Genomic DNA, 14,047 nt, shown 5'->3' on the forward strand with positions numbered 1-14,047 from the left:
AACATCATTACATAAAAGGGTACGATCTTTTTTTTTTTTTTTTAGTTTTATTCATTTCAAACGGGCCGGATCCGGCCCGCGGGCCGTAGTTTGCCCACGACTGATATAAAGTCATTCCGGTATCCTCTAATGATTTAAAAAATAGTCCTGGTATCAGCTATGATATACCCTATTTTATTCCCCAAATAATTATTTGTATATTTGTTTCTCCATCAAATTTACTGGAAAGTTGCTTGGTTTTTAGTTTTGTTCTAAGAATTAGCTTTTTATTCTGTTGATTATTTCTATTGTTTCTTTGTTTTATCTTTCATTAGTATCTCTTCCTATATTATGATTTTTCTTTTACTTTCTTCAGCTTTACTATGCTCGTCTTTTTCTATTCCTAACTTGGACATCTAGCTCATTGTAATTCTCATTGCTATTTAGTGGCTGTATTTACAGTAATATATTTCTCTCTCGGTATAATTTGGTTGATATAAAGTGTTTTCATTGCTATTTACTGTCAAATATATTGCAATTTCATTGTGATTTACATTTAAATTATGAATTTAAAAGTTGTTGAGATTTCTCTTGTGACCCAGTATGTAGTCTTTTATTTTCACATTTACTTGAAAATAATGTAGTTTCTCTGTTTGTGTCTTTGGTTTTTACCCTTCTTTTCTAGGATTCTTGTTAAATACAGATATTGACCTTTTTATGTCTTTGCTGCATATCTTTTAGCATGTTTTTCATATTCTTTCAAATCCATACTTCCTGATGATTTCAGGGAGAGTTCCTCAACCTGATTTTCCAGCTCACCAACTTGATTTTTGTATACCTTCTACTCGTGCACCAGACTGCTATTTTTTCAGTTATTATATATCTGAGATCAAGAATCTTCAACTAGTTCTTTTTGACTGCTTGTTTCTGCTTTACAGTTAGACAATCAGTATTTCTATCTCTCTCATGATAATGATGTTTATTATGCTTAATTCTAACTCTTGCTCTATGTGGTCTGTTACCTTTTTCCTTTCTTATGTTGTAGTTGTGCTCCTCAAATGTCTCATTATTTTTTCCTGTGAGATCACATTTCTCTTGGATTATCTGTTACTATCAACAGTAATGTCTCCTTAGAAAAAGAAGCCAAATTCCAAGCTTTAGCTTATGCCCTTGGTACTGAGATTCTTAGATGGGTTCTTCAGTGCTAAGGTCCTGCTTTGATCTGTCCTCAACAGTTTCCCATTCTGTCCCTCACACACAAAGTGTGACACTGACCTCAGGTGACTTTTTGTACCTCCACCCAAGCACACCTTTTCTCAAGCGCTGTAGTCTTCTTGGGATCTAATCATCTAAACCAGAGGTTCTCGACCAAAGGTGGTATTTGGAAATGTGTGAAGGAGATTTGGGGATTGCTATAAAGATGCTGGGTTACTATATGCATTTTGGGCAAGGGGTTGGGGATACTAAACATACTATAGTGTATGTAAACCCCCACACAATGAAGTACTGTCCCAAACAAAATGACAGTAGCGCCCCTATACATAGAAATGGGTGAGGATTTAAACTTTAGGCCTAGCTCATTCATTTACACATGTAAGTCTCTCCTCTCTACCCGCAGGTTCTCTAGTTGTATCTGACGCTACTGCACTGCTTCCAGTCAACTACTTGGTAGATGATATGGGGGGAAATCATTTCATGGAGAAATAAATTATTTTTTTTAAAAAAAACCTTTGTTTTTAAATGTCTTGTTTTGGAATAATTTTATAATTACAAAAATGTTTCAAAAATAGTACCAAGCCCTAGTCAGTGGATAGAGCATCAGCCTGCAGACCCGGCTCCCAGGTTCGATTCCGGTCGAGGACATTTACCTTGGTTGCAGGCTACTCCCCAGCCAGGGCTCTGATCTCGGCTTGTGCAGGAGGCAACCAATCAATGTGTTTCTTTCACATCGATATTTCTCTCTGTCTTTTCCTCTCTTTTCCGCTCTGCAGTCTCATGCAGTTGGTGCATGAGATTAACCAGGAACTTATATGCATATATAAACACAGAGTAGTGTGGTGAAGACCTGGGACGAGTGGATGCAGGTTAGGGGGCTAATGGAGGGGAAAGGGGCACTTCTATAATACTTTCAACAATAAACTTAAATTTAAAAAATAATAACAACACCAGCCCCATGACACAATCACCACACACACACACACACACACACACACACATGCACATGTGTGCACATTGGGGGAGGGGGGCTGCAGAAAGAGTAGGTCACAAGTTTGAGAGTCAGGTTGCCTGGATCTGAATCTTGACTCTGGCAATTATTAATGTTATGGCCATAGGCAAATTTTTTAACTTCTTGTTTCATTTCCTAATCTATAAAATGAATAGAAGTTTGGACCCACCTCATAGAGCTGATTGTTTCCCCACATTCACTGAATAATTATGTAGTTGGCTAGGTCTTCATCTTCTCCCAAAATCCTTCTATTGCCCTGAAAGAATTTAGCTCCCATTTCCAGAGCAATTCAAACCTCGAACCTTCTGGTGATTTTTCTAAATACTAGTGGCCTTCTCATCCAAGGCGTCTGGACAACCCACTTTGAGGACCAGCCTGGAACCTTGTTATCATCACAGCCTCTTTATCTTCTATATTTCTTATACTTTTACTCTCATTACACCTCCCAGAAACCTGGATCCACCCTCTAATTCAGTAAACAAGTATGTGCCAAATGCCTTTTTGGTCCCAGGCACTGTTTCCTTGATTCTTCTATTTTTGTTCAATGTATAGGACACCCACTAGCCCCAATTTCCTTTTCCTCCTGTAGTTAATTGCTTGAACTTCTTTTCTCCCTAAGCCCTCAAATGAATTGAACACATATTGTTTTTTCTGTTTGAAGTCTCAGTTTCCTCAAAGGAAAGCAAATATTAAATCTCAGTTTGTCCTTGGACAGTTTCATCTTTCTGAAGTTAAAGAAGTAATCAGCAGAGGTGTTTTACTAGATATCATACATTACTGGAGGTTAGACGTTAATTTGTATCTAACTTCATAACACATATCAAATAAATCTCAGAGTATTTATAGACTCAAACTCTTTTTTTAATCCAACTATTACAACAAACTCAGGGAACATAGTCCCAATGAGCCCCTCTTTTAAAGATGTAGAAGACCAACTTCAGCTAAACAAGAGATAAATGGCAAAAACTCTTTAAAACAGAATGGTGACTATTACTGAATCCACTTAGTTATAGGACTCTCCAAACAAACAAAACTGTGGAGATTATTGCTAGGAAACAGAATGGTAGATTATAAACTGAGGAATGCTGTACATAACAAAAGTGGAAGAGGGTGCGAGAGAGATCCTTATCACTTTTAGTCTGGTATGAAAGGATACTTTCTTGTCCAGCCAATGTGGCTCAGTAGTTGAGTGTTGATCTATGAACCAGGAGGTCATGGTTTGATTCCTGGGAAGGGCACATGCCCGGGTTGTGGGCTCAATCCTAAGGAAAGACTCATGGAAAGAATATTCCCCATTGATAATAGCTTGTTGTAACTTTATGCCTGAAAATCATTTTGGCTAGATATAAAATTCTTAGTTTGTTTTTTTTTCTTTCAGTATCTTAAATATGTTTTCCTATTGTTTTTGGAATAAAGCATGCTATTTAAACACACACACACACACACACACACACACAAACAAAAAACAAACAAACAAAAAAAAACAAAAAAAACCTGCAATTATAGACACAGAATAAAAGTCCAGAAATAGACCCACAAAATACAATCAACTAATTTTCAGTGAAGGCACCAAGATCATTAAGTAGGAAGTGGACAGCCTTTTCTACAAATGGTATTGGAACATCTGGATATCCAATGGGGTGGGGGAGGGGAATAACAAATCCTGACATATACTTCATCCCAAGAGTTATTTTGGGATCAATATAGGATAAAACAAGAAGATGAAACAGTAAATCTTCTAGAAAAAAAACATATTAATATATTTGTGGTATTCAGGTAAGTAAATATTTCTTAAATGAAACACAAAAAGCAATGATTCTAAAAGGAAAAAGTATTAAACTTAATTAAAATTCAAATCTTCTATTCTTCAGAAAACGCTACAGACTAGAAGAAAATATTTACAATACATACATCTGACAAAGAATTTATATCCAGAATATATAAAGAACTCCTAAAATAAATAACAAAAGGCAAAAGGCATGAACAGACATTTCACACATGCAAAAATGTTATGTGAATAGCCAATAGGCATACAAAATGATGCATATCATAAGACACCAAAGATATACAAATTAAAACCACACTGAGATCCTATTTTATACTCAATAAAATGGCTAAAATTAGAAAGACTGACAGTACCAATTGCTGATGTGGAACTACTGGAGTCTGTGCAGTTCCAGACATAGTATATAATGGTACAACAACTAGAAAAACAGTTTGGGAATTTCTTATGAAATTACTCAAACATCCACGTCCTTCCTCAGAAATTCTACCAAGTATTTACCCAAAAGAAATGAAAACATGTGCACAGAAAAACATTGACAGAAATGTCAAAGTAGCTTTATTCATAAGAGCCAAAAACAGGAAAAACCCCCAAAGTCCATCCCAAGGAAATAGGATAAAGAAATTGTGGTAGTGTCATACAATAGAATTTTTTAAATTCAGTATTTTAAAACTCAGCAAGTTTTTTAAAAAATGAACTGCTAATACAAGCCATAATGTGGGTTAATCTAAAAAGCATTATGTGAGATTCCAAAATAGAGGCAGTGTAAATAGAAGTTAACTGACAAGCCCCCAGGACCAAACTGTAATTACAACTAAAATACAGAAAAACCACCCTGAAAAATCAACTGAAGACTAGCTGGAGAGAACCCTGATAACCAAGGATGGAAAGTGTAGACCCCATAGAGACTGATAGGAAGTACAGAATCATGAAAGAGTAGGCCAGGCCCCCAGACAGCAGCTGAAGGTCTGGAAGTATATCTCAGTTGTGGGGGGTTCCCACTGAGAACTCTGAGGTCTGAACCCCAAGCATGGCCTCCCAGCCCAGAGCACCAGAACTGAGGAAGTTTCCCACACAACATCTGGCTGTGGAAGGCAGCAGATTGCCCTCTGCCAGGGAGAGATGGCTGGAGATGCAGGCACCCTCTTAAAGGGCCAATGCACAAAATTCTGTGTGCAACCACTCACCTCGGGCTCCAGCAGAGGGAGGGCAGAGTGGACTGGAGCTGTGTGAGCAGAAGCCAGAGTTGGGGGTTATGGGGTTAGAGCTCTGAAGGCCGACACCCTGGTTTTCCTATGCTAAGTCATTCTATCATTCTGCAGAGGACATCTTCCTCCAGTAGGCAATACCATCCAGGCAGCTTTTGCCTGGGGGGGAGCATTTGGAAATTGGAAAACCCCTGGCCCCACCCTGTGGAGTTTCTGAGGCCAATTAAGAAACTGAGAATCACAATCCGCCTGTAGGCAGAAGCAATTGCCCCACCCTGTGTAGCCTATGCCTTGCTGTGCTCTATAGCCTGAGCCTAATCAAGACTGAATAAGGCCCTAGCCAGTTTGGCTCCATGGATAAAGTGTAGGCCTGCAGGCTGAAGGGTCCCATGTTCGATTCCAGTCAAGGGCACACACTGGATCAGATGGATTAAATTGACATGTATAGAACATTTCACCCCAAAGCTGCAGAATATATGTTCTTCTCAAGTGAATATGGGTCAACATAGTACTGGAAGTGCTAGCCACAGCAATAAGATAAGAATAAAAAAAGCTGTGGTATATTTACACCATGGAATACTATGCAACCGTAAAAAAGAAGGATCTCTTGGCCTTTGAGACAGCATGGAGAGACCTGGAGAGTATTATGCTAATCAAAATAAGCCAGAGAAAGACAAGTATTACATGATCTCACTCATATGTGGAATCTAATGAACAAAATAAACTGATGAACAAAATAGAGTCTGAGACATAGAAGTATGGAACAAACTGTCGATCTCAGAGGGAAGGCAGGGGTGGGTGGGAAGTGATCAATCAAAGAACTTGTATGCATATATGCATAACCCATAGACACAGACAATAGGGTGGTGAAGGCCTGGGGTGGGTGGCAGGGATGCGCTAGAGGGAGTCAAAGGGGGGGGGGGGGGACGGTGGGGAGAGGACATTAAATAATCTATAATAATAAAAGTGTACTATGCTAATTAGGCCAGACGTCCTTCCGGATGACCTTCCAGATGAAGCCAGGGCTGCTAGGGAAGCCCAAATCCTGGGTGCCAGAGGGAAGCTGGTGCCAGCAGCCAGGGGAAGGAAGGCCTACTCTTGCATGAATTTCATGCGTTGGGCCTCTAGTCCTATCTAATAAAAGGGTAATATGCAAATTAACTGTCACTTCATCACAAAGATGGAGGTGTCCAAAGCTGCCGGGGTGCTGGACGTTGGCGGTGTAGCCCCAGCGATGAACCCCAGCGTCCCACGTGCCCCGGCCCACAGAGGGAGGGAGGGTGGGCTGGTGGGCCTCTGGCCAGAGGCCAGCCGGGGCGTGCAGAATGCTGGGGTGGTGGTGCCCTGGTGACGAGCCCCAGTATCTCACATGCCCCAGCCCATGGAGGCAGGGATGGAGGATGGGTGGGCAGGCCTCGGGGCGTGCAGAATGCTGGGGTGGTGGTGCCCTGGTGACGAGCCCCAGTATCTCACATGCCCCAGCCCATGGAGGCAAGGATGGAGGATGGGTGGGCAGGCCTCTGGCCAGAGGCCGGCCGGGGTGCGGGATGCTGGTGTTGTTGCAGGCCAGGCTGAGGGACGCCCCCCCCCCCCCCGTGCACAAATTTCGTGCACCAGGCCTCTAGTAAAATAATAAAAAGCATTATGCTGAGCAGGAAATGCCAGGCATGAAAGAGGATACACTGTGTGATTTCATTTATATGAAGTTCATGAATCGACAAAATGACTGTGGTGATAGAGATTGTAACAGTGGTTGTCCAGAGCAGGGGACTGATTGAAAAGGGTACAAGGGAACATTCACAGGAGTGGGAAGTTAGGTATCTTGCTTGGTGTGTTGGTTACACAAATTTGTCAAAACTCATCAAATTGTACAATTAAGACAGGTGCATTTCACTGTGTGTAAATTTTACTTCAATTAAAACCTTAATTAGGAACCAGCCTAGGGCCTGATGGGATTGGGGCAGTTCTCTTCCAACCTGAAACCCACTGGGGCCTCAGAAGCTCTCAGGATGGCAGCCTCTGCAGAGCTGGGAGGATGCGGGCTTCGCCATTCTTGGCCAGGTGTGTCTTGGAGAAAACGCATATATCTGAATAACCAAAGAAAGGTATGGGAAGGAATGCAAAATCTGTGCCAGGCCATTCACAGTGTGTCGCTGGTGCCCTGGGGTCCACGTGCATTTTGAGAAGACTGACCTGTGCCAAACCTGTAGTAAATTGAAGAATATCTGTCAGACCGGCCTCTTGAATCTAGATCCGTGGTTCTCAACCTTCTAGCCCTTTAAATACAGTTCCTCATGTTGTGACCCAACCATAAAATTATTTTCGTTGCTACTTCATAACTGTAATGTTGCTACTGTTATGAATCGTAATGTAAATATCTGATATGAAGGATGGTCTTAGTCGACCCCTGTGAAAGGGTCATTCCACTGCCAAAGGGGTCGCGACCCACAGGTTGAGAACCGCTGATCTAGAGCATAGCTTGCCCATCCAGGTTCCTGATGCAGGGTTGTCTTTAAGGATGACATGCCAAAGCCAGATGTCAACAAGTGATACTACACACAGACAATGGAGAGGGAGATTTCTAACTCTTCTGGAACATGGCCAGTTGGCATGCTGGGGAAAGCCATGTCCACCAGCAACATGCTGCTCACACTGGCCCGGGCCACACCCTACTACAAAAGGAACCAACCCCACATTTGCACTTTCTGGGTGAAAGGAGGATGTAAGAAATGAGAGGAGTGTCCACACAGACTTGAGAAGCTTATGAATCCAGATGACCCCCCTTGCTGATCAGAACATTAAAAACCAGTATTATGGACTCAAGACCCTGTGGCAGATAAGCTCTTATAGCGGGTTTCAACAATGCCTCGTCTGGACCCACCAGAGGACAAGACTCTCACCACACTATATGCTGGTGGTCTGGGCGATACCACTACTGAGACCGATCTCAGAAATCATTCCTACCGGTTTGGAGAGAGCCGGTGATCGCCGTTGGGCAGAGACAGCAGTGTGCTTTCATCCAGTCTGGAGAGATCCGGACGATCGCCACGGTGCACAGAGAGCCGTGTGCTTTCATCCAGTCTGGAGAGATCCGGACGATCGCCATGGTGCACAGAGAGCTGTGTGCTTTCATCCAGTCTGGAGAGATCCGGACGATCGCCATGGTGCATAGAGAGCTGTGTGCTTTCATCCAGTGTGCCAAAAGGCAGGCTGCAGAAGTGGCCGGGGAGAAGTCCTTTACCAAGTTCATTGTCAATGGTGTAGACTCAACATGAAATGGGGAAGGCCGTTTCAGGGCTGTTAGGAGCTCCTCCTCTTCCTCCTGCAACAGAAGAAGCCTCTACCACAGCGGTTCTCAACCTGTGGGTCGCGACCCCTTTGGGGGTCGAACAATCCTTTCACAGGGGTCGCCTAAGACCATCAGAAAACACATATATAATTACATATTGTTTTGTGATGAATCACTATGCTTTCATTATGTTCAATTTGTAACAATGAAATTGGGGGTCACCACAACATGAGGAACTGTATTAAAGGGTCGCGGCATTAGGAAGGTTGCAATCTACCCCGCAGTGGCCCTCCAGCTGGTGACCACTGCCCTGCCGCCACACCCTGGCATTGTCCGGCCCCACACTCAGGTTTGGAGCCACACATGCTCCACCCAATGGGACCACCTCCTCCTTTCATGATGGCTCCAGGACTAATCCACTGTCCTTCTCAGGACCCTCAGAGAATGGGAGCTCATGCCGGGAACAGCAGCCCCTAGCACATTGTCACCACTCGGGCTCTACAAAAGACAGGGCACTGAAAAATCCCAGTACACAAATCTTGGAATAAATATTTATTTCCCTTTAAAAAAAAATCAAATTGTACACTTCAGATACTGCATTTTAATGTCTGTAAATAATACTCAATTTTTACAAAAGTTTAAAAATGCCGTGACAGAATAGTTTTTAAACTTATAAAAACAACAAAATCTAGCCCTGGCCAGGTGGCTCAGTTGGTTGGAGCATCATCCAATACGCCAAAAACTTGCAGTTCGATTCCTGGTCAGGGCACATACTTGTTTCAGGCTTGATCCCTGGGAGGCAACTGATCAATGTTTCTGTCTCACATCAATGTTTCCTTTTCTCTCTCTCTCTCTCTTTCTCTTTCTCTCTCTCTCAAAACAACAAAAACATATTCTCAGGTGAGGATTAAAACTAGTTTTTTAAATCTACAAATTAATATTGATATGATTAGGAAAACTATATTCAGAAAAAAATCTCATAGCCTTAAGTTTATGTATTTTAAAAATAGAAAATGATAAAATAAAATAAATAGAAAATGAAAATAAATTTTTTTAAAAGTGTCAAAAAAGAAAAGTCTAAGAGATCAGGAGAAGCAAATTAATAATAATATGAAGATAGAAATTATTAGAAAATAAAAGCAATAGATTTGATCAATCTACAGCTAATTTCTATGAAAATATCAATAAAATGGGCAAACACCTCATAGATTTAAACCATAGAAAACACACTGAAATCATTAAAATTGAGAATTGGGCTTTATGCACAGATATAGGAGCATGTTATAATGGCATAGGAAATTTAAATGTACCACTCTAAATTAAAAATTCTGAAAATAATGATGAAACACATGATTTTCTAAAAACCCATAAACTCCCAGAAATGATGAGAAAGTAGTCCATCTGGATACCAATAGCCATGGAAGAAATGGGCATTTCTGCCTAAATAACTCCAGATGCTGCACCACGTCTAGACAATTTATAGTGAGCTCTACCAAAGCTTTAAGGAAAGATAATTCACATATAATTTAGACTGTTCCAAATCACAGAAAAAGATGGCACACTTCCCAATTCATTTTCTCAAACCAGCAATACCAATTCCAAAGTCTAACAAATGGAGCACAACAAAGGAAATCACAAACTAATCTCCCTATTAATATAAATAGCATGCTAATCCAGGAGCATGTTAATATACCAGTCAATTAATTAGTCACTTCAATACATCAGAAGATTAAAAAGTAATTACTTTAATAAACACAAAAATCAAAAATAATTAAATGCAATATTTTAAAAATACAAAAGCTTCCTGATACTAGAAGAAAACCTCCTTAATCTGTTAGAAAATAGTTATTGTATATAAATAGCCAATATTATAGTTAATAATGAAATACGATAGCCTATTCCCATTAAACTCAAGACCAAGAATGGTGTGCTCATTATTAGTTAACATTTTTCTGGAAGTTCTAGTGAATTTAATAAGACAAAGAATTTTTAATTGATAAATTTTAGAAACACAGGAGAAAATTAATCTCTATTTTCAGATAATGCTTTTCTAAATAGAAAACCTAAGTTAATCAAATAAAAATTCACTAGTAGGAGAAGTCAGTAAGGAACTAGTTTAAAAATATACAATACTCAACAATTTTTTTCCTATAAACCACCAATAATCAGTTCAGAAATTTAACAAGTAAAATTCCCCATTTTATACAACCACCACAATCAGAATGCTTAGGAAACATACGAAATGTGAGGTTTTAAGAAAAATGGCTGCAGAGTAAGTGGAGCTCACAGACCCATCTCAGGACCAAACTGGAATTACAACTAAAATACAAAAAACAACAGACACACAAACACACACACACACAAAAAAAAAAGCCCACAAAAACCTGAATAATCAATTTAAGACTAGCTGGAGAGAACCCTGATAACAACGAACTGAAAGTGGAGACCACATAGAGACTGGTAGGAAGTGCGTAGGCGTGAAAAGTATGGCCAGGCTCCCACACACAGGAGCTGAAGTTTTGGAGAGATATCTCAGCTGTGGGGGGTTGCCACTGAAAACTCTTGGGTCTAATACTCACACTGGGCCCCCCAACAGAGAGCACCAGAACTGAGTGCTATGAAACCATAGCACCATAACATCTGGCTATGAAAAGCAGCAGGGATGCTGTCTGCCAGAAAGAGACTGCTGGAAATTCAGGCACCCTCTAAAGGGCCAATTTTGAGTGCAGGCACTCACCTTGGCCTCCAGCACAGGGAGGGCAGAGTGGACTGGAGCAATCTGGGACTGCTGGCTTCTAACTGCTCACCTGCCTGCCTGCCTGATCGCCCCTAACTGCCTCTGCCTACCTGCCTGATCACCCCTAACTGCCCTCCCCTGCCGGCCTGATCGCCCCTAACTGCCTCTGCCTCAGCCCCCACCACCATGGCTTTGTCCGGAAGGAAGTCGGACATCCGGAAGATGGCCAGTCAACCCGATCAAATTAGCATATTACCCTTTTATTAGTATAGATCAGCCGTGAGCAAACTACAGCCCACGGGCTGGATCTGGCCAGTTAGAAATGAATAAAACTATTGAAAAAAAAGACCGTACCCTTTTATGTAATGATGTTTACTTTGAATTTATATTAGTTCACACAAACACTCCATCCATGCTTTTGTTCCGGCCCTCCGGTCCAGTTTAAGAACCCATTGTGGCCCTCCAGTCAAAAAGTTTGCCCACCCCTGGTATAGATAGATTATATAGGATAGGATTGCTTAAATGGGATGGGAGGAGCCTTTTTCAGCAGGAGGAGATGCTCTTGGCAGAAAAAAACACATAATCCCTATATCTGGACTGATAGCCAGCTATATGCACTATACTGCCAAACCGGTCATTAAAAAATTGAACCGCTTTTTTACACCTTACACCAAACAGCTGTTGCCCTTAAAACCCCTCCTCAGGCCCCACCTTAGGTTCTGTCTTTGCAGTTCACCCAGATTAGGTTCTGACTGGTCAATTTCTACGCCCCTCAGTGTCAAAGCTCCGCCTCCCAGGCAGCCATTGGCTCCTCGCAGTTCATTCAGATTTGGTTCTGATTAGTCAGTTTTTATGCCAGTCAGCGCCTCCAGGCCTGATCAGAGAGGCGGGGCTGATCAATAGCCACCCCAGGCTGCTGGCGAGCGGGCTGAACTGCTGACCTCTCAGAGAGAGAGAGAGGCTCGGCTGCTGGCAAGGCCTGGAGAGGGAAGCAGGGTCTGATCCACAGCCTGAGCTATGAATCAGACCGCCTTCCCTCTCCAGGCCCCGCCAGCAGCTCCAGCAGCTGCAACAGCTGGTGATAAGCCCCACCTCTCTCTCTCTCCGAGAGGTCAGCATTTAAGCCCGCTGTCCGTGCAGCCTGGCGTTCAGTCGAGCCTTTGGTCGTTTTGGACGTTACAGACCCTGGCTCTTTACATATATAGATATGTATAGCCCGTGGACACAGGCACTAGGATAGTGAAGACCTGGAGGGGTGGGTGGGCACTGGGAGGAGGGGCAGGGGCGGAAGGATAATAGGAGATATCTGTAATACAATAAAAAGTATATTTAAGCAAAAAATAAATGTGAGCCTGGCCAATGTAGCCAGTGGTTTAGCGTCAACCCATGCACCAAAAGATGGCGGGTTCAATTCCCAGTCAGGGCACATGCCCAGGTTGCAGGTTGGATCCCCAGGAAGAGGTGTGCAGGAGGCAGCCGATCAATGTTTCTATCTCTCTCTTTCTCCCCTCTCCCACTCTCTCTAAAAATCAATAAAAAAAAATTTTTTAAAGAAATGTGAAACATCTTATATGATGCAAACTACCAAACATTACTGAGGCCCAGGAAAAAAAAACTGCTTATTAGAATGTTTGATATCATAAACATTAAGGCAGTCTTAATGAAAATACCAATGAAATGTTTAATTTTAAAGAACAAACAAGTTATAATTGGCAGAAGTTACTTTAAAAGATGTATCATATTTGTTTTACCAAATGTTAAAATGTACTAATAAGATATATACATTCAAATAATAGAGTACTACAAGAGGAATAGATAGAATCAGCACCAATTACATATAATCACTGCCTCTGTAATAAAAATGCCATCTTAAATTAAAACAACCCTCTATGGTCAGGCTGGCGTAACTCAGTAGTCGGAGCTTTAGCTGCGCACCAAATGGTCACAGGTTCGATTCCCAGTCAAGGGCACGTACCTAAGTTGAAGGTCCCTGAGCGCATTCGGGGGGCAACCAATTGATGTGGCTCTCTTAGAATGATGTCTCTCTCTCTCTCTCTCTCTCTCTCTCTCTCTCTCTCTCTCTCTCTCTCTCTCCCTCCCTCTTTCCCCCTCACCCTACCTTCCACTCTCTTTAGAAAGTGGAAAAATATCAATGAGAAAATATCCTCAGGTGAGGGTTAAAAAAAAACCCACCCTCTGTGAATGGAGGAGGAGCTATTCCCATTTAACAGAGGAGGAAACTGAGGATCAGATAGTAAAGTAACTTACGCTAGATCACCCAAATAGCACCCAGCTAGAAAACATTACGAACAAGGATTATTTCCTGGAGGTGGAATTACAAATATTATTTTTCTACTTTGTAATGATCCCTTTCTATAGCAAATTCAAATAATAAGGATAATTTTTTTAACTATTAAATGATGTCAATTTTATTTCTGATATGTTGTGTTATCCTGCCTAATCAACAGCATTCATCACTTTGAGGAGGAAACGCGTATTTCTCAGTGCAAGGACAGGGAAAAGCCTTTCTTTTTCCTTACTGTAACCTTCCACAACTTATGAGAAGCATCTTGTAATTAAACCCCAAGATTGTTAGCTCCCCTGATTCAAACAGCCATTCCGTTCAAACTGCAAGACAAGATAAGCTATTCGCAAAGCTACATTCTTGCATTCCCTCTCCTCCTGGCTGTTCTCATAACTCAGGGATAATTTGCACCAAGAAGTCTCTAGTTCAGTGGTTCTCAACCTTCCTAACGCTGCGACCCTTTAATACAGTTCCTCGTGTTGTGGTGACCCCCAATTTCATTGTTACAAATTGAACATA

General features: G+C 41.6%; 1 pseudogene; it reads left to right on the plus strand.

Annotated features, from left to right (window-relative positions):
* The first annotated feature begins 6,919 nt into the window (after positions 1-6,919).
* Positions 6,920-8,501, plus strand: LOC118664107 (annotated as a pseudogene).
* The last annotated feature ends 5,546 nt before the right edge of the window (positions 8,502-14,047 follow it).

Source organism: Myotis myotis, unplaced genomic scaffold (assembly GCF_014108235.1).
Source record: "Myotis myotis isolate mMyoMyo1 unplaced genomic scaffold, mMyoMyo1.p scaffold_m19_p_10, whole genome shotgun sequence".
Classification (NCBI taxonomy): Eukaryota; Metazoa; Chordata; class Mammalia; order Chiroptera; family Vespertilionidae; genus Myotis; species Myotis myotis.